The 21,811-nt window shown below is 44.7% G+C and overlaps 1 non-coding gene and 1 pseudogene across 1 annotated transcript; both read right to left on the bottom strand.

Annotated features, from left to right (window-relative positions):
* Nucleotides 1-1,090: 1,090 nt before the first annotated feature.
* LOC114674665 (U1 spliceosomal RNA) lies at nucleotides 1,091-1,254 on the bottom strand. Its single transcript, XR_003725787.2, has one exon. It is a non-coding gene; the product is annotated as a U1 spliceosomal RNA (small nuclear RNA).
* A 4,089-nt stretch (nucleotides 1,255-5,343) lies between these two features.
* LOC144337479 (uncharacterized) lies at nucleotides 5,344-21,018 on the bottom strand (annotated as a pseudogene).
* Between the last annotated feature and the right edge of the window lie 793 nt (nucleotides 21,019-21,811).

Raw genomic sequence — 21,811 nt, 5'->3', positions numbered from 1 at the left:
GTTCTTCTGGTATATCTACAGAGAGAAGAATACATATTTTAACTAGACTGTCCCCCCCCCACGCCCCCACAAAAGAAAAAAACAGAACAATAAAGACATATATGAACTATATGTTATATATACATATATATGGGAGCTATATATTTTATATATATACATGTATATATGTATATGCTTTTGTAAAATTGAGCTTAGGCTCTATTTTTATTTTACAAATATTCCATTTAATAGTGCATGAATTTAACTGAAGACAAAGAGACGGAAACAGAAATGAAGGAATTCCTGAACTCTCAATCACATTTAGAGAGACACTTTTCTAAACGAATCCTCTAAAGCTAAACATAGATTAAATCAAGTAGAATGCATTATGCTTTGCAGTGGGTTTTTTTGTTTTGTTTTGTTTTGTTGTTTTTGAGACGGAGTTTTTTTTTTTTTTACTCTGTTGCCCAGGCTGGAGTGCAGTGGCTCGATCTCGGCTCACTGCAACCTCCACCTCCTGGGTTCAAGTGATTCTCCTGCCTCAGCCTCCCAAGTGGCTGGGACTACAGATGGGCTAATTTTTGTATTTTTACTAGAGATGGGGTTTCACTATGTTGGCCAGGATGGTCTCCATCCCTTGACCTTGTGATCCGCCTGCCTTGCCCTCCCAAAGTGCTGGGATTACAGACTTCAGTCACAGTGCCCAGCCTTTTTCTTTCTTTCTTTCTTTTTTTTTTTTTTTTTTTTAAGAGCAGCATCACTTGCTCTGTCACCCAGGCTGGAGTGTAGTGGCACGATCTCAGCTCACTGCAACCTCCACCTCCCGGGTTCAACAGATTCTCCTGCCTCAGCCTCCTGAGTAGCTGGGATTACAGGCGCCAGCTGGTTTCAAACTCCTGACCTCAGGTGATTCGCCTCCCTCAGCCTAGCAGCCTTATGTACTAAAGGAAGAGCTACGCAACTCTCGCGCTAGTTAGTTTGTAGTAAACGTGATCACAAGGGCTTCATAACTCTCCAGCGAGAAAGACGGCGACATGTTACTTCATAATGAAGCAATAAAAACCAAAACCATTCCTTCACTTATATTCTGCTTTTTGCAATACAAAAAAATCAGGGGAAAGCGCGAACGCAGTCCCCCACTACCACAAATTATGCAGTCGAGTTTCCCACATTTGGGGAAATCGCAGGGGTCAGCACATCCGGAGTGCAATGGATAAGCCTCGCCCTGGGAAAACCACCTTCGTGATCATGGTATCTCCCCTGCCAGGTAAGTATGAATTTACAGGCCTCCACCCTGCCACAGCCCCATACGCCTCACCCTTTACAAGCACGGTCACTTGCCACGCGCATGCCACCCCCCCCCCCCCACCGCCCCCACCATGCCATCCCGAGTCCTCCTAGCCCTGACACACAGCTGGGACGATGACGTCCAGCCGGCGGTCCTGGACTTGCTCCCACAGCACAAGAAATCCTTCGTGGCGAAGCAGCAGCCCCTGCGCTGCCTCATCTACATAGGAATCGCCCTATCTGTGATGTCACCGACAGTGCCTTTCCCGGTCCCCGTCTGCTCTTCTGTCCCACCCTCTGCCACTCAGCCGACCAACCCGCTGCCGGAGCCGGCTGAGGAAATGACGCCTGCCTCTATCTCTTTCCCCTCCCTTCCCCGCCCCTGCTCTCTCCCAAAGAAGTAGGTTCTTAGCCTGTGATGCCAAGGACCCCTTTGGCCGCCAGCTGGAGTCTGTGCTCTCTTCTTCAAATAATGACTTTTAATGCGCAAACTAGAAAGTTTAGGATTACAAAGAAAACCGGTTCTTTTGACAAACGTTTATCCTTGTGATACAGCATTCCGCTTGACATTGGAAGTCGTTCAATATCAGAGAGAAACCGTATCTATGAAACTAGAGAGGCTGCTCAGATGACTGCAAACCAGCCATCCTTACTTGTTTTATCACTAGGAGTGTTATAAAGACTGTTGTCCAGTTTCATGAATCTTGTAGGGTTTTTTCAAATACAGCAATGTACAAAAATGTGCTGCCCCAGCAGAGCACACTGGACTCAGGCATAGTGCTGGAGTCGTTTTATCATCTCTTCCACTGCCTTCTCTAGACCTTAGCGCTTACCTCATGTTAACGCTTTATATTCTGCAAATGCAGAAACAAAGTCATCCAAATTCGGCAAAAATATTTGGGGGAAATTTTATTTCAGGTGTTTAACTGATTACTTTTAATATGTAGACTACAACACCAAACTCTGACAATACTCCACAGACTTATTAATGGTTTCCACCCCCATTTCTGCAAATCTATCAGGCAAGTTTTTCCTGCCCTTTGCTTTCCTATAAACTGAGTCATTCCGTGTGTAGTGGGTTTTGGGGGTAGTGTTACTGCCCAACAGGTACACCTTCCCTGCTGCTTAGACAGAGCCAATTTTTTGACACAGGGGAATTGCAATAAAGAGCTGCACTCTTTATTTGGTGGATGGGGGCTGGTGAGTTGGGAGTTCTGATTGGTCAGGTCAGAGATGAAATCCCAGGGAGCTGAAGCTGTCCTCTTGTGCTGGGTCAGTTCCTGCGTGGGGGCCACAAGACCAGATGAGCCAGGTTATCAGTCTAGCTGATGTCACCTGATCCACTGAGTGCAGGGTCGGCAAAATATCTCAAGCACCCATCTTAGGTTTTCCAATAATGACGTGATCTCCAGGAACAATTTGGGGAGGTTTAGAATCTTGCAGCCAGAGGCTAATGTAACTCCTAAACCATAATTTCTAATCTCATGGCTAATTTGTTAGTCCTGCAAAGGCAGTCTAGTCCCCAGGCAGGAAGGGGGTTTGCTTTGGGAAACGGATATTGTCATCTTTCTTTCACAGCTAAACCATAAACTAATTTCCTCCTAAAGTTATTTCGGCCTGTGGCCAGGAATGAACAAGGACAGCTTGGACGTTAGAAACAAGATGGCGTCAGGTCAGATCTCTTTCGCTGTGATAATTGTCCCAGTTGTAAATTTTGCAAAGGCGGTTTCAGAAGCAGGGGCATAGGTTTGACTTCTGTCACTCAGTCTTATGTCTATGAATTTTTCATGTTATTCACATGGTTGTTTCTATGCGTATTTCTTTGTATGAATACACATTAATTTATTTATTCTGCTGTTGTTGAACATGTTGACCTAAAAGAAGGAGGCTTAAGCACAAAATATAATTTAGAGTGTACTTGAGCCAACATGAAGACAGCTGCCTGGACGACTCACACCCAAGGAACTTTAGATCTGAGCTCCCTATGGCCTTTGTCACAAGCAGGTTTTTATTTTTTATTTGTATTATTATTATTATTATCATTATTTTGAGACGGAGTCTCGCTCTGTCGCTCAGGCTGGAGTGCAATGGAGCGAACTCTGCTCACTGCAAGCTCCGCCTCCCGGGTTCTCGCCATTCTCCTGCCTCAGCCTCTCGAGTATCTGGGACTACAGGCGCCCGCCACCACGCCCGGCTAATTTTTTTTTGTATTTTTTCGTATAAACTGGGTTTCACCGTGTTAGCCACGATGGTCTCGATCTCCTGACCTCATGATCCGCCCGCCTCGGCCTCCCAAAGTGCTGAGATTACAGGCGTGAGCCACCATGCCCGGCCCACAAGCAGGTTTTTAAAAGTCAAAAGCGGGGACAGACAGTGGGCTGATAGAAAGCTGCCTGTCAGGAATTCTCATTGGTTTACAGAAATATCATTGATTGGTGATTGGACAAACAGTACCGCAAGAATAAACCTTTTCTTTTCTGCAATCATAGGCAATGATTTTCAATACCGTTGCTTTCCCCCTGCTAACATTTTATCTGAATTCTAGTAAGTCAGCTTATGAAGTAGTGTAAAAAAGGGTATAGAAGCCAAAGGGGTGGATCACTGTATCATTGGGCCCATATCATAAGCGTGTTTCTGGAAGAAACTTGTTCCCTTTATCCTTCCAGAGACCCCTCTCCTGCTTGGGAGCTCCCACTTATGCTTTTTTTTTTTTTTTTTTGCCAGAGTCTCGCTCTGTTGCCCAGGCTGGAGTGCAGTGGCACAATCTCGGCTCACTGCAACCTCCGCCTCCCAGGTTCAAGCAATTTTTTAGAGATGGCATCTTGCCCTGTTGCTGAGGCTGGTCTCCAACTCCTTGCCTAAAGCAATCCTCCCACCTCAGCTTCCTGATTTTCTGGGATTACAGGTGTGAGTCAACCAGCCTGGCAGTGCAAGAAAAAGAAAAAAAAAGTCAAGAAATTATTCTTTATTTTATTTTATTTTGAGTTGAAGTCTTACTCTGTCACCCAGGCTGGAGTGCAATGATAGTTCACTGCAGCCTGGATCTCCTGGGCTCAAGCAATCCTCCTGCCTCAGCCTCCCAAGCAGCTGGGACTACAGACGTGAGCCACTGTGCTGGCTAGTTTTATAAAGTTAGCTCATTTTTTAAAATTTGTAGAGACAGGGGTCTCACCATGTTGCCCAGGCTGGTATCGAACTCCTGGCTTCAATCCTTCTCTCCTCAGCTGCCTGAAGTGCTAAGATTACAAGTGTGAACCACCACACCCTGCTTAATTTTCACATTTTAATTTTATATACGTAATTATTACATATATTACTTAAGATAATTGGGGCAGTAATCTCTTTAAAGTTTTAGAGACTTAATTTATCTATTCACTCCACTGGAAGAGTATGCCAATTGGTTTCATAAGAAAATATATTTATAAATCAGAAAATTTCTTTCCACCAATCTAGGGGGCATTCAAAAGCAAATAACTGTGTTAAGTAACATCATTTAGGGTGAAAACAGATGCAGTGGTATCTATTAACAATGCTTATCAGTGAGAGAAACAAACTGAAGAAATGAACATCATTAGATCCTTGGAAAACACTCACTGTTGAAAATCTGAGTGATTCTGTGATACCCTTTTGAGTCTGGCAGGGCGTTCTCTTTCCAGAGCATATAAAAGTGAGTAAATCATTTCTTTTCATCCGTTTTCATTAAGAACTCAGCTTCTTTGATGTTCTGGAGATTATTAAATTTGATTTGTGGCCACATGCAGTGGCTTAAGCATGTAATCCTAGCACTTTGGGAGGCCAACGTGGGCAGATCTTTTGAGTTCAGGAGTCCGAGACCAGCCTGGCCAACATGGTGAAACCCCATCTCTACTAAAAATACAAAAATTAGCCAGGCATGGTGTCACATGCCTGTAATCCCAGCTACTCAGGAGGCTGATGCACACGAATCACTTGAACCTGGGAGACCAAGGCTGCAGTGAGCCAAAATCATGTCACTGCACTCCAGCCTTGGTGACAGAGCGCAACTCTGTCTTAAGCAAAAAAAAAATTTGATTTGTATACTTGTAAGAAGTGCTTATATTGCTGACTCCATTGCTTATTTGTGATTATAAGTGTATAAAGAGAAAATCTCTTTTCTCCTTTCTGCAATGTGACTTAAACTTAATCCTTAAAGGACATGTATTTCAGCTGGTTAGAGTTTTTTAGCTGGTAGAAACCTGAGTATACGAATCAAAGAAAAGTGCTCCTTACATGCCACAGACGTAGTTTTCTTTCGTACTAAGATTTATTTTAGTATAGTAATTTGTTAAAGCCAAGAGCTCCTATGGAATGAAGTTAGGTGGAGGGGAACATTGAGTAGTAAGATCATCCTTGTAACAGAGATGCCACTCTTGCAGGTATTGACAGCTATTGGGCCCAAAAAATTGTTACCAAACATTGGAAAGACAAGATATGAGCAACTTCTCATTGCTGCAGTCTCAAATATCAAGAAATACCATTATCCTCAGGACAATGAATAGACAATCAAAAGAGACTCACAGACTAGATCCGCTGTCATGTATCACCAAACAGGGAATGGATCCTTGTCAAACAACACCCAATAGAGATTGTCCTCAGAAATTCACTTAATAACATCAAAACCAGAAATGCACACTGATGCCACTGATGGCAGAAAACAATGATGCGAGAAAGAGAGAGAGGGAGATAGAGAGAGGAAGGACTTGCCCAGTGACCATACTTAGTATATAAAAGCAAAAGAGCTCAACTTCTGCTCATGAAAGCAAGAACCGAGGGAACAAGAGCCAATATCTCTAACGATCCAGGTCTGCACCAGGGGCCTGTTAGGTGCAGGATTCTGTTGGCTCCAATGATGGGTCTCAGATGGATTAATTTTTATGGACATAGCCCCTGAAAGAAATCAGTCGAGGAATAATATAGAGACACTTATCTACATGCTCATTCTCTATTAATATAGAAGGGAAACTAGCATTAGATTGTTTTCATCAAATAAAAGTAAAATCAAGATTTATAAAGAAAAGAGGAAAGGGGAAGAGAAAAAAATGACTGGGACTATTGTGATTTTGCTACCTTTGGATAAGTAACTTGATAGAAAGCTATCAAAGAGGTCACTGTGACCTGTCTTCTCCAGACCAATGTGACTTGGTCACCACAGGAAACAATTACAGGCTGGGCACAGTGGCTCATGCCTGTAATATCAACACTTTGGGAGGCGGAGGCCGGAGGATCACTTGAGCTCACGAGTTGGACAGCACCCTAGGCAACATGACGAAACTCGGTCGGTACAAAAAAATACAAAATTTAGCCAGGCATGGAGGTGTATGCTAGTAGTCCCAGCTACTCAGGAGGCTGAGGTGGGAGGATCACCTGAGCCTGGGAAGGTTGAGGCTGCAGTGAACCATGATTACACCCCTGCACTCCAGCCTCGTGACAGAGCAAGACTCTGTCTCAGGAAACAAACAAACAAACAACCTGAAGCAGGCGTCCCTCAGTGGGCTCTAACCACCAACCTTTAGATTAACAGCAGAACGCGCTAACCGATTGTGCCACAGAGACACGTAGTTTTACCTCCTTCAGGGCGCTATAGGAAGGGTGCACTCACCAAATACTCCCCAACCCTCCCATACACTCCCCAACCCTCCCATCCTCAGAGCCCACCAGACGTACAACTGTGCAAGGCCTTGGAAAACTGGAGAGATTAGAGCGGTGAATCGTGTTGGTCTCGTCGGAGACCCGCAGGTTGGGAAATTCTGGAACCAGGACGACCTTGCCCCTCGCCTGCTTCAGAAGCCCCTGGAAAAGCCCTGGCCCGCGACCCGGACCTGAGCTCCGCTACCCGGACCTGAGCCGCCTGGGGGCCCAAGAGACGCTGAACGCCCTGTGGGCTCTCGGGATGGCTCTTCCCATTCTTTGTGCCGCCTTCACCTAGTCAGCAAGCCTGTGCCCACCCTGCCCAGTCACTTTGGAGGCCGCTGCGGAACTTCCGCTGCTATCTTCGGATCTTGTGTCCCGCACGGGGGCTCCACCGGGGCAGGGATGGTGGTGAGCGTGGCTCGTGGGGCCCCTCGCGGGGAGCAGGGTCTGGCCCTCACCACGGCGCACGACTAGGACTTGAATGAATCCATCGTCACCTTTAGCTTTTAGTCCTTTGAAGAGCCCTGAAAATGGAAATCATGAAATATTTTACCATGGGGAAGTTTTGATTTTTTTTAATTTTTTAATTTTTTATTTTATTTATTTTTATTATTTTTTTGAGACAGCGTCTCGCTTGGTCTGGAGTGCAGTGGTGCAAACACGGTTCATTGCAGCCTCGACCTCCCGGGGCCATCGTCGCCTTTACCTTTTAGTCCCTTGAAGAACCCCAAGAATAGAAATCATGAGATTTTTTTCCATAGGGAAGTTCTTTTTTCAAAGCTTTTATTCACGTTGATTTCTAGGCATCCCCCGGGGAGGGCAACGGGCAGGGCCTCCAGTGCACCTTCTGCGGTGAAGCCGCAGGGACTCAGATGGGCGGTGGCCGGGCTGTGGGGCAGGAGGGTAGGAGCGGGGGAGGGGAAAAGCAAAAGCAGGGAAAGAAGCCGGGGAGCCGTGGAACAGACCTCCAGACCTCCTGAAAGGCTCGTGCAGAGGCACAGGCTGGATCTTCTGGAGGTGAGAATTGTTTTGTTGTTGTTGTTGTTATTGTTGTTGTTGTTGTTGTTGTTGAAGCAGAATGGGAAGGAACTGGGGAAAATTCAGAGAGAACATGAAAGAGCTCCAAACGCGAGGACCTATAACTCCCCAAGAATAACATCTTCCAGAAGAACTAGACAGAAAACTAGGCTTCTGAGAACCCTGAAATCCCTGGAGGAGTAGCATCATCGTGACCCTCTGTGTTCCTCTTGGCAAAAGGACTTGCTTCCCTTGTTTGTACAATTGTGTGTGTTTGTTAAATAAATAAAACCCTTTTCCTATATCTTTGAAAGGACATTGGCTCTGTTATTTTATGATTACAAATAATGCTGCAGTCGTCATTCTTGTACACTTCTCATTGGCCACTGGTGTATTTTATAGGGTAGAGGCCTGGAGAGCAGTTGTTCCAGCATAGTGATTACATGGTTTTTATATCATTCTATTTTCTTTCCTTTGTTGGTTTATTAGCTGTATTCTTTCTGTCTTCTGGTCCACCGCTCTCGACTTCTTTCGCTGCTTTTGCTTTTCAGTGATGGCTTTAGGGTTTCCAGAATACATCTTCATCGGTGCCATCAAGTGACATTCTACCTCCCCTTCTGGCCATTATGCTAGTGTTGTCATGTAATTTGATTTTACACATGTTATAAACCCCAGAATCCATTATTATTGCTTTTGTTTAATCAGTCAAATTATTTTAAAACATTTAAATAATAATAACATATATATTTAACTATGTACATACTAATTTCCAGTAGTCTCCATTTCTTTGTGTAGATCCAGATTTCTGTCTGGTATCCTTATCCTTAGGCCTGGAGGACTCCTTTTACATTTATTGCAGTGTGGGTTGCTGAATTATTTCTTTCCGTTTTGTTTTGTTTTGTTTTGTTTTGTTTGAGAGGGAGTCTCGCCCTGTTGCCCAGGTTGGAGTACAATAGCTCAATCTCGGCTCACTGCAACCTCTATCTCCCGAGTTCAAGTGATTCTCCTGCCTCAGCCTCCTGAGTAGCTGGGATTACAGGTGCACCCCACCAAGCGTGGCTAATTTTTTGTATCTTTAGTAGAGACAGGGTTTCACCACATTGGCCTGGCTGGGTTGGCCAGGCTGGTCTCGAACTCCTGACCTCGTGATCCGCCTGCCTCAGCCTCCCAAAGTGCTGGGATTACAGGCATGAGCCTCCGCGCCCGGCTCAAATTCTCTCATTTTTTATATGTCTTTAAATGTCCTTATTTCAGTCACATTCTTGAAAGAGTTCATTTTGTCATAGAATTCTAGGAAAACTTTTAGTTTTTTCAGTACTTTAGGATGTTGCCACTTTGTTTTTGTAAAACTGGCATAAAGTGGGCTTCCTGTACTTGTTATATAATTTTTGGAATGTGTACTTAAATTAAAAACATTAAAAATGGGCTGGACAAAATGATGCACACCTGTAGTCCTAGCACTTTGGGAGGCTTTGGAAGTCCCAGCACTTTTGGGAGGGGGAGACAGGAGGATGGCTTTAGGCCCTGAGTTGGAGACTAGTGTGGGCAAGGTAGCAAGACCCTATCTATCTGTCTGTCTCTCATATGTGTGTGTGTATATATATATATATACACACATACAGACATACATCGTGAATGTCCTAGATTCATCTTAAGTTCCACCAACAGTGCATTTAAAATAAAATGTGCCCAACCTGAGGGTAAAACCTATCTGCTGACATGTAATTTGTGTTTGTGAGACATTCTCAACAGCATTTGCTTTCCCTAGCATCCCTAGCATAGTGGTTCTCTTGTTTTCCTCAAGCCTGAATGTCTTAAGTGCAAAACCTGTCAGAATTCATTTCCTTTGCCAAAAGATTCTATAATACTTTTTTTTTTTCGAGATCAGCTCACTGCAACTTCCACCTCCCATGTTCACAGGATTCTCCTGCCTCAGCCTCGCAATTAGCTCAGACTACGGGCCTGCGCCAACACACCCAGCTGATTTTTGTACTTTTGGTAGAGACGGAGTTTCACCATGTTGGCCAGGCTGGTCTCAAACTTCTGACCTTAAGTAATCTGTCCCACCTCGGCCTCCCAAAGTGTTGGGATTACAGGCGTGAGCCACCGCACCGGGCCTAAAATACTCTTACTTCAAGTAAAAGTGCATTAAAAACAAACTTCTCAGTTGCATCCCTGGAATCCATAGAAAGTCCAGGAGAGACAATCAAGTGCTACAGGATCAAGTGCTAAACAGGGGAGGACAACGCGTGGCTTCCTCACTAGGAGTCAGGCAAAGTTATCTGCTTTGGTCTCCAATGGAGACCGGAACTCGGTTCACCTGCAACGGGAGGACACGGCCCAGAGGAGGCGGCCTTTCTCTTCATGGTGCCTTCAGATGGGAAATCTCCTAGGATTTCTTTCTTTCCCTTTGATCTACTCCCAACACTCCCTTTCTGTTTCTTCAAGACCTTTTTTGGATCCCTAATGTGCAGGACCTAAGGGACTGGTGCCCTTCCTTACCCTCCCTGTCTGTGTGTCTTCAGCGCCCAAGCTCACCCAGAACATTATTGCCTGCCAGAGACAGTGAGAGGACCAAGGAGGGTGGCGGGTGCAGTGGGAACCACAGAGTCACCATGTACCTGTGCCTCGTGGGCTCCTAGCCAATTGAATAAACATCCCCTGAAGCTTCTCTGCAGGTCACAGCGAAGGACAGGGTGGCTGCCGACCCAGTGAGAGAAGCATCAAGAAGCATCAGGAGGACCTGACCCTACCCCTGGACCTTGAAGACAAGCCTGGCTAGGCTGATTTTAATGGGTAGACCCAAGGAAAAGGCTCAAGGGTGACCCAAAGTCTGACCCTGAGATTAAGGCTTTCAGATGTCTGATCGTTTTGATGTTGGTCAGTAGAATCCACCCCCCTTTTCAGGAGACTCCTTTGCCAAAATTCAGAGATCTGGGATTCCTGCTGCTTGCCGCACAGAAAGCCAATCACCAAGATGATTATTGCCAAGGAAGGAGCTTTAATAGGGTGCTGCAGTGGGGGAGATGAGAACTCAGTCTCAAATCTATCTCCCTGACCAACCAAAACCAGAGGTTTAGATTGCAGGGAAGAAATGTAACAATGTGTAAGAAAACAGGAACTAGGGAGGAGCAAGGAAGCAACCATGACGAATGAGGGGTCCCAGTATCTCATTGTCTGGATGAATTTCAGTTCCTTGATAGCTTTTTTGAGAGGCCCGAAGGTCATTTCCTGATGACAGAACTCAGATAAAACAAATATTAAGTTTCATGCTTTAAGACCAGAAGGGTCCATTTCTAGGTTTATCCAAAAATGCTACATATGGGACTATAGGGTGGTTTTCAGACCAAGAAAGAAAAAGATTGTGCAGACCGAAGTCTGCAGTTAACCAAAGGAGAAACATAATTTTCTGACCACTAGGATGTATGGGGCCAGAGAACGAACAGCCTATAGAAAAACTGTTTTTTTGTCCTGAGCATAGGGGAAGGATGAAGTTGCACCAACTAAGGTGGAATTAAGTTGCAGATGGGGAAAAATCTGGATTTTGGTTCAGAGCCCTGGGGTCTTCCTCGAAAGTCTCTTTCCTTGAAAGAGGACCCCTGTCTCAGTTTCTGCATCTCTCTGAGTCCTTTTGGACCTTTTAAGGTCTTGGTGCTTGGCCCCCTCTAACCCTGAGTACTTCCCCTCCTGCAGGGCAACCTGGCCCCAGCTCCAGTGACCATTTCCCCCTACTTTGCTCCTAGCAAAGGCCATTTCTAGGTCAGTGGTGAGGTACAGGCAGGACGGGGCAACTTGTTCTGAGATTTTTGGCCCTGGAAGGCCTTGAGCCCTGTGGTCCTGCAGAACCACTGTCTCCCTCTTTTGGAGAAAGCAGGGAGGAAATGACCTGTGTGGAGGGAATTGAGGGCTGCACCTGCATGGAGGAGCTGAGGCAAGCAGGGCAGCTTGCCTCATTGGATTTGTCATCCAAGAGGTTGGGCTGTTATTATTAATTTTGAATTTTGTCAATACCAACTGCAGGGAAATTTGTCGTCTTACTTGTAGGAACCTCACAAGACCTCTCATCTTATATTCCAGGGAGAATTGTTTCGTATTACATAAACACATAGGTGAGACTGCTGTTCTGACCTGCAGGCCTCGATGCCTTGCACAAGGGCACCAGGACACCAGCAAAGCCCTTCCCATACAAAGAGCAAGCATGTTATGTCTACAACCCAATGGCACCAGTTCCAAGTACAATTTCTACTTGGCTCTATGAGCTGAGTACACGTTCCCCCCAGCACAGAAATCCTACAAACTCCCATGAATGCTATAGTGAAAAGCAGGGCTGGCCAGGTGTGATGGATCACACCTGTAATCCCAGCAGTTTAGAAGGCCAAGGCAGGGTGGATCACTTGAGTCCAGGAGTTGGAGACCAACCTGGGCAACATGGCAAAACTTCAACTCTTAAAAAAAACAAAACAACCACAACAACAACAAAAACAAGAACAGAAATTAGCCGGCTGTGGTGACTCACGCCTGTGCTACTCCAGAGGCTCAGACGGGAGGATTGCTTGAACAAAGATGCCACCAGATACAATAAGACTCGGTCTCAGGGAAAAAGACAAACATAAAGAAGAGGCTGTGTAAGAGGCGACTCTAGGGACAGGGGAAAAACACTAAGGTTTTCAAATGGTGTTAAAAGCCAATAGGCCTTGGGGACCATTCAGCAATCTACAAAGCAGGGAAGCCTAGATCCCTGAGCTCTGCCTGACAAGTACCACTGCAGCTAATATGAGAGACCTCCCCCACAGAGACTGAAATTTGCCTTCCAAGGAAACAAGTGACTGCAGACATCTGTCCCAGGACAGTAGACAAGAAAACAAGGTCTCACAAAAACAAAAACAGCTGACCACACCATACAATCACTGAGACCGAGCCTGCGACTATAGGCGAAACAAACAAACAAACAAAGGAACAAAAAAAATGCTATTATTCATACCATGAAGGACCAGAGGAAATTGCGAATACAGTCCCCTACTACTGTTGCAGGAATCAGGAGAACGAAGAGACCAATGGGTGGAACACGAGGATTTTATTGCGTGCACTCAGGCCCAGCAGATTAAAATCCAAAGGCTGAGCCCTGATCAAAGACAAGGCTTGACTTTTATACACTCTTCTGAAAGGGGGTTGGCTAGTTTGAATGGCACAGCGGGAATTTGATGGCGCAAAACTCGTAGGGCAGGCAAGAGGGCTTACAAAAGCAGAACGAAGGCAGCTAATCAAACTGTGACAGGTCTTGCAACTTAAGCATAGCTGGCGACCTTGCAGCTGCACTGAAGGGAAATCAGGAACTTAACGAAACTGGAATAATGAGAAATGGTAAGGGGGAAAGAGAAGGTAGTAAAGGTATTTGTTGTTTTTTTCTCTTATCCTTGCTGGGGCGGACTGTGTTGAGAGAGTATCTGGAACTCATTCCTCAGGGCTCTGATGACTTGAGAGTGTCATCAAGGATCTGCTAGGGCTCTATCTATTGCTGGCCTTGGAGTCTGTTAAGTGCAAGAACACCTGTCTCTTCCTTTTAACTTCTGAGTCATTACTATAAGTTATGCAGTGGAGCTTCCCACATTAGGGGAAATAACAGAAAACAGCGTATCAGGAGTGCAACGGATGAGCCTCAGCTTTAGGATGAACCACTTTGGTGACCATAAAGCATTTGCCCTGCCAAGTAAGTGTGAGTGCCTGAACCTCTGCCCTGCCACAGCTCCATATGCCTCACCCTTTACACACACAGTCACTTGCCCCAAGCACTGCACCATCCAATCCCCAACCCTCCTAGCCCTAACACACAGCAAGGACCCTCACGTCCAACCAGCGGTCCTGGACTTGCTCCTACAGCATGGGAAATCCTTCCTGGGGGAGCAGCAGCCCCTGCACTGCCTCATCTACATAGAAACACCCTACCGGTTATGTCACCGACAGTGCCTTTCCCAGTCCCCTTCTGCTCTTCCGCCCCACCCTCCTCCACTCAGCCCACCAACACACTGCTGAAACCGGCAGGGGAAGTGACGTCTGCCTGTCCCTCCTTTCTCTCCCGCTCTTGTCCTTTGGGGAGGTGTGCCTAGACCCCGCATCTAGTCTCCCCCAAAGAAGCGACTACTTAACCTATGTCCTGCAGAGGACACCCCTGGTGGTCAGCTGGAAGCCTGTGCGCCCGTCTTCAAATAATGGCTTTTAATTTGCAGACTAGAACGTTTAGGATTACAAAGAAAATCAGTTCCTTTCCAACCTAGTTATCTTTGTGAAGTAGCATTCCACTTAAAATTGGAAGCCCTTCAGTAACAGAGAGAAATCGTATCTATGAAACTAGAGAGGCTGCTCAGATGACTGCAAACCAGTCATCCTTATTGGTTTTACCAATAGTAGTGTTATAAAGAAAGTTGTTCAGTTTTATGAGTCTTGTAGGTTTGCTTTGTTGTTTTTCAGTTACAGTATTGTACAAAAAGGAAGCAGAATGTGGTTGCTGTCTCAATGTAATGCCTCTCTGGGCCTGAGAATTTGAAAAGGCTCACACTCCTCATAAAAGTTCTCTTCTTTCCGCATTCTCCCTTTAGATAAAAAGTCTTCCTTGAAAGCCTTGTCGATCAAAAGTTATGTCCCTCCTTGCCAGAAAGGCTCATTCCCAGATAGTCCTGTCCCACATTGGGGCAGGGGAGGAAAGGAGCCCTCTCACTAAGGAATTTTTAACGGTGCCCAAAAGCTGAATTGGTGTGGCATCACAGAATGGGGGCGGGGGGAAGAGAGACAGAGAGAGAGGAGGGGTGATCTCGGCCAATCCTATAGTTGCTGTCACTTGCTGAATCATCTCTAGTCTTCAAAGTACAATGAATTTACTTTCTCAAAAGAAGTAAAACAATGAGAAATACAAAACATTAATAATTTGAGTAGTAGAAATACAATGCACAGAGGAATGATAGTCACAAAGAGAATCTGTATCCTGGAACAGTAGGGGAACCTATTTCATTAGGCAGCCAACTGAAAATATCAGGGAAAACATCAAATCCCATTTCTTCTTTAGTGATTTCTTGTAGCCAAGTGGTTTCTTTTCTGATTTCTTCTAGAGAAGGTTCTACGGCATGGGAAATATTTATGTATACGCAACAAAAGGTATTTGCCACCACACATACATCCTCCCTGCTCAGCTAAATATATCATCTAAAGTGATGTGATTATCTACTACAACCTTAGCCAGTGAATAAATAGCTTTTGTTGAGCTGCAAAAGAGGCCGCAGTTTCATCAGCAATGTTTTTCTTTCTTTTTCTTTTTCTTTCAGAGACAGTGTCTGGCTTTGTGGCCCAGGCTACAGTGCAGTGGTGCCATCATAGCTCACTGCAGCCTCGAATTCCTGGGCTTAAGAGATCCTCCCGCCTCAGCCGCCAAGTCACTGAGATTACAGGCCAGAGCCAGCATGCCTGGTTTTCATCAGCAGTGTTTCCTGTGGCTATAGAAAGATTTGTAATCCTGGGAGGAAATGCTCCCTTGAAGCAAAAGTATTCTCCCCCAAAAAATGCAAGGAGCTATCTTCTTGATAGCCAGGCAGATAATTCTCAGGTTTTGCCCCACAGAATCTCTATCTAAAATAGAGAAGTGGTCATGCCTAGTGAAAAGTTTGAGGGAACTTGCCCAATGTTGGGTTTCTTCAGATATATATATATATATATATATATATATATATATATATATATGTATATATCCAAATATCCTAAAAGACACATCCCTCCATCATTCCATGTTGTTAGACATTTATAGGACCATGGATGGTGATCTCCTCCAGACAAAAATAAATGCTGGTGCAGGTAAGTGTACTACAATTTGAGTATAGCTTTTGGCATTTTAAACCATGAGTCAGACATGTTAGAGCAAGAGGGCAGGTTGATAGCAAGAGGGAATATTTTTCTTTTAATTTTCCAAAGCAAAGTGATGTTTGCCACTGTCATTTCAGAGTGAGGTGACAATTTGTTGTTGTTGTTTGGTTTTGTGGGGTTTTTTTGTTTGTTTGTTTGTTTTTGAGACAAGGTCTCACTGTCGCCCAGGCTGGAATGCAGTTACATAATCAGGGTTTACTTCTGCCTTGACCTCACGAATTCAAGCAAACCTCCTTACTAATCCTCATGAGTAGCTGGGACTACAGGTGCATGACACTATACCCTGGGGTGTGAACTGGGATTTTATGTTTTCAGTTGGCTCCCTAATGGAATAGCTTTCTTTACTATTCTGGAATACAGATTATCTTCATGAGTATCATTCTCATGTGCATTATATTTCTACTACCTTGCTAAATTTTTTTTTTTTTCTTTTTGAGATGGAGTCTTGCTCTGTCGCCCAGGCTGTATTGCACTGGCAAGATCTCAGCTCACTGCAACCTCTGCCTCCCGGGTTCAAGCGATTCTTTTGCTTCAGCCTCCTGAGTAGCCACCTGGCTAATTTTTGTATGTTTAGTAGAGACAGGGTTTCACCATGTTGGCAGGCTGGTGTTGAACTCCTGACCTCAAATGATCCACCAGCCTCGGCCTCCCAAAGTGCTGTGATTACAGGCACGAGATACTATGCCTGGCTCTCAAACCATTCTAAGTAAGCAAAGACAGATTTGTCTGGCTTTTTAGTACATTGCTGAATTATTCTCCAATCTATATTTTTAGGAATGGCCTGGGGAATGGCAACATGGAGATATTTAGCTAAAATGTAAAACTTTCATGTTCTGTTTCAGTCTCTTTTTGAAAATCCTTCCAGTTTGCCTTTTGCAACCAGTTAGTGGCCTTGCCTTCTTCACCAGCATGTGAATTAATTGACAAAGGTCAGAATATTTGGGTTCAAAGGTTTCAACAGTGCCGAGATCAGCTCGGTCGGGGAGACCCTAACCCAGCAGCGCTAGAGGAATTAAAGACACACACGCAGAAATATAGAAGTGTGAAGTGGGGAATCGGGGTCTCACAGCCTTCAGAGCTGAGAGCCCCGAACAGAGATTTACTCACATATTTATTAACAGCACACCAGTCATTAGCATTGTTTCTATAGATATTAAATTAACTAAAAGTATCCCTTATGCGAATCGAAGGGATGACTGGAATTAAATGAATAGTTTGGCTAGTTAACTGCAGCAGGAACATGCCCTTAAGACACAGTTCACTCATGCTAATTGTTTGTGGCTTAAGATTGCCTTTAAGTGGTTTTCCACCCTGGGTGGGCCAGGTGTTCCTTGCCCTCATTCCCATAAACTCACAAGCCTCCAACTTGGGCGTTAGGGCCATTAAGAACATATTATAGTACTGCAGAGATTTTGCTTATGGACAGTTTTGGGGCCAGTTTATCACCAGATTTTGGGAGGCTTGCTCCCAACTCAACAGTTAAGTCAAATTTTCTGCCAAACCCTATAGGATCTTGGAGTCTGCTTTAGAAACAGTGAAATGTATTTAAATTTAGATCAGGGAAGTCCTTTATAATACTCTTTTTTTTTTTTTTTTTTTTTTTTTTTTTTTTTTTTTTGAGGCGGAGTCTCGCTGTGTCGCCCAGGCTGGAGTGCAGTGGCGCGATCTCGGCTCACTGCAAGCTCCGCCTCCCGGGTTCCCGCCATTCTCCTGCCTCAGCCTCCCGAGTAGCTGGGACTACAGGCGCCGCCACCACGCCCGGCTAATTTTTTTTTTGTATTTTTAGTGGAGACGGGGTTTCATTGTGTTAGCCAGGATGGTCTCGATCTCCTGACCTCGTGATCCGCCCGTCTCGGCCTCCCAAAGTGCTAGGATTACAGGCTTGAGCCACCGCGCCCGGCCTACTTTATAATACTCTTAATTCACATTTTGGTGAAGCGGTATACACAATGGTAGGCTCCCCTCTTCCTGTGGGTTTGGGTTTTACCTTGAAAGGGGCTGTGAGAACAGAAGTTTCAGGGAAGGGACCAGAGCCCTGGGGACTTTCCTCAGGTGATGGTGATGGAAGAAGAGGCAAGGCAGGACAGGAAGGCTCAGGTAAGAAAGACTATGCAGGTGCAGGGGCAGGAGGAGAAGGAACAGTTGGAGGCGAAAGAGACAAAGCCTCCTCAATATTTCTCGAATCAGAAAACGTGTCAGTTTACCTCCTTCAGCTTACTTCCTCAGTGGAGGCAATTTTCTCAGTTCTTTCAGAAATGTTAGAAATTTAGAAACTTTTAGGTCTCATTGGAAGTCTGCCATTTAATTTGTCTGGTTTTAAAACCAAATTTCTGGGTTTGTTTTGTTTTGTTTTTGTTTTTGAGACATAGTCTCATTCTGTCGCCCAGACTGGAGTGCAGTGGTGCGATCTTGGCTCACTGCAACCTCTGCCTCCCGGGTTCAAGCAATTCTTCTGCCTCAGCCTTCTGAGTAGCTGGGATTACAGGAGCCTGCCACCATGCCCAGCTAATTTTTGTATTTTTAGTAGAGACAGGGCTTCACTATGTTGGCCAGGCTGGTCTCGAACTCCTGACCTCGGGCTCCCAAAGTGCTGGGATTACAGGCGTGAGCCACCGCGCCCAGCCTAACCAAGATTATTAAACCATTCTAATTTGTCAAAAGAGTCACACTGATGTTTAAAAAATAATGTAATGGGCTGGGTGTGGTGGCTCCCGCCTGTAATCCCAGCACTTTGGGAAGCCATAGCCGGTGGATCACGAGGTCAGAAGTTCGAGACCAGCCTGACCAACATGGTGAAACCCCGTGTCTACTAAAAATACAAAACTTAGCCAGGGTGTGGTGGTGTGTGCCTGTAATCCCAGCTACTCAGGAGGCTGAGGCAGGAGAATCACTTGGACCCAGGAGGCAGAGGTTGCAATGAGCCAAGATTGCACCACTGCACTCCAGCCTAGGCGAAAGAGTGAGGCTCCATCTCAAAAAATAAAAAATAATAAATAAATAAATAAATAAATAATGTAATGAACCTTTTCATCTCTTTATATATTAAATATTTACATTATTTAAATTGTTCAAAAGCATCAAAGATTCCTCTCTGCTATGAACTTCATTTCATTTATTTTGTTGTACCAAACTATCAAGACCATTCATTTAATCTACAGCTAAATCTATTATTTTTTCATGTTAGAAATTCAACAAAAAATTTTTCCCTAATGAAACCTCACATTTCAAGCATCAGTAGGCTGGGCGAGGTGGCTCACACCTGTAATCCCAGCACTTCAGGAGGCCGAGACAGGTGCATCACTTGAGGTCAGGAGTTTGAGACCAGCCTGGCAAACATGGTGAAACGCTGTCTCTACTAAAACTATAAAAATTAGCTGGGCGTGGTGGCGTTCGCCCATAATCCCAGCTACTCTGGAGGCTGAGGCAGGGAAATAGCTTCAACCTGGGAGGCGGAGCTTGCAGTGAGCTGAGATCCCACCACTGCACTCCAGCCTGGGCTACAGAGCAAGACTCTGTCTCAAAGTAAATAAATAAATAAGCATAAGTAGTAAAAAAAATAAAATGAAATAAAAAATAAGGCACAGGGTCTTGATCTGTTATCCAGGCTAAGTGATTATTATTGTTCCTAAGTGACTCCTTTAAAATTTCAGAGACCTAATTTGTCTATTCACTTCACTGAAAGAGTATGCCAATTTGTTTCATGAGAAAATATCCTGTATTTATAAAGAAGGAAAATTCCTTCCACCAAACTAGGGGGCATTCTAAAGAAACGAATTGTACTAAGTAACATCACTTAAGGTGAAAACAGAGGCAATGGTATCTATTAACAATGTTTATCAGTGAAGGAAATAAACTGAAAATATTAGCATCATTAGATCCTTGGAGGGCCTTCATCGCTGAAAATCTGAGTGATACTGTGATACCCTTTTGAGTCTGGCAGGACATTCTCTTTCCAGGGCATAGAACAGTGGGTGAATAACTTCTGTTCATTCATTTTCATTAATCGCTGAATGTCCTTAATGTTCTGGAGATTACTACGTTTGATTTGTATAGTTGTGAAAAGTGCTCATATTGCTGATTCCATTGCTTATATGTGATCATATAAATCTTTTCTCTCTTTTCTGTAGTGTAGTTCAAACTTAATCCTTAAAGGACATGTATTTGAATTTTTCAGCTGGTTAGAAACCTGAATATACCAATCAAAGAAAACTTCTCCTTACATGCTACAGATTTAGTTTTCCTCCTGGACTAAGATGTCTTTTAGATATAGCAAATTTGTTAAACCCAAGAGCTCCTATGGAACGAAGTTGGGTGGGAGGGGGGACATTGAGTAGTAAGATCACTCTTGTAATAGAGATGCCACTCTTGCAGATATTGACAACTACTGGGCCCATAAAATTTTTACCAAACTTTGGAAAGACAAGATATGAACAATTTATCATTGCTGTAGTCTCAAATATCAGGAAATACCATTATTCTCAGGACAATAATTAGACAATAAAAGAGACTCACAGAGCAGATTAGCTGTCATGTATCACCAAACAGGGACTGGATCCTTGTCAACAACACCCATCAGAGATTGTCCCCAGAAATTCACTTCATAACATCAAAACCAAAAACCCACACTGATGGCAAAAAATAATGATGCAATAATGAGAGAGAGAGAGAGACAGAGAGAGAGAGGGAGACCTGTCCTATAGCCATACTTAGTGGGTAAAAGCCAAAGAGCTCAATTTCTGCTCCTGATACTTAATAGAACAGAGGGAACATGAGCCAATCACTCAATGGGTCCAGATCTGCACTAAGTGCCTGTTGGATGCAGGATTCTACTGTCTCCAATAATATGTCTCAGATGGGCTAGATTTTTTTGTTTTGTTTTGTTTTGAGACAGAATCTCACTCTGTCACCCAGCCTGGGGTGCAATGGCACGATCTTGGCTCACTGCAACCTCCGCCTCCTGTGTTCAAGAGATTCTCCTGCCTCAGCCTCCTGAGTAGTTGGGATTACAGACACACATCACTAAGCCTGGCTTTTTTTTTTTTTTTTTTGTATTTTTAGTAGAGACAGAGTTTCACCATGTTGGTCAAGCTGGTCTCGAACTCCTGACCTCAGTTGATCAGAAGTAGGTGAGGTCAGAAAACATACCCTGGGAGAGGCTGTCACAATGCCCAGAACCGCCATCGCTAGGCCTGGGGTTTTCTTCTGTAGTGGATACTAGTATTCATGTAGTGCAGGGACAAAACCAATTAGATACTTCTGGGAGTTAAAAAGAGATGAATTTACAGTGCCATTTGAGAAAGGGTATTAAGAAATTTGCCAGGGTACTGACTCGTGTCAGGTGCAAACCTCAGGTTGAGAGAGAGCTAAGTATTTTCTGTCCATGAAGGTGATCAGCCGGGGCCTGAAGAAAGAGGGACGGGGAAGGACGCTGGCGCCAGAAATAGGAAAGGGCTGCTTGGGGGTGGGAAGGATGGGTAGGGGTGCTACCTTGAAAGTTCCCTGATATTGGATGTAGAATATGCAAGCGAGACATCAAACAAGAAGCTGTCGTTTAAATAAAGACTGAAGAAAAATTAGATATGTAAACGGCAAGAAATAGTAAGGAAACTGGACCCGGCTCCTCATAAAACTTCCCGCCTTATATTTCAGGGAGGATCGCAGCGCATTTCGGTCAAGAAAGGTGAGACTGCGGTTCTGACCTGCGGGCCTCGATGAATATGCGCTAGGGCTCCTGGGCGCCGGGAGAGCCGTTCGCTTACACAAAGTAAGCGGGTTATGTCTACAACCAAACGGGGACACTAAGAGTCCCAAAGACCGTGCTTTCTTCCCAAAGAACAGCGCCGGTGTGCGTAGTTTGTACCTGGCTCTATGAGGTGAGAACACATTCTCCGCTAGCACAGAAATCCTACAAACTCCTGAGGGGGCTGCGGTTAGAAGCGGAGGCTGTGTAAAAGGAGACTAGAGGCTAGGGAAG

Source organism: Macaca mulatta, chromosome 1 (assembly GCF_049350105.2).
Source record: "Macaca mulatta isolate MMU2019108-1 chromosome 1, T2T-MMU8v2.0, whole genome shotgun sequence".
NCBI classification, from domain to species: Eukaryota; Metazoa; Chordata; class Mammalia; order Primates; family Cercopithecidae; genus Macaca; species Macaca mulatta.
Note: the sequence above shows the minus strand (reverse complement) of the source record. Positions and strands in the feature narration are given on the sequence as shown.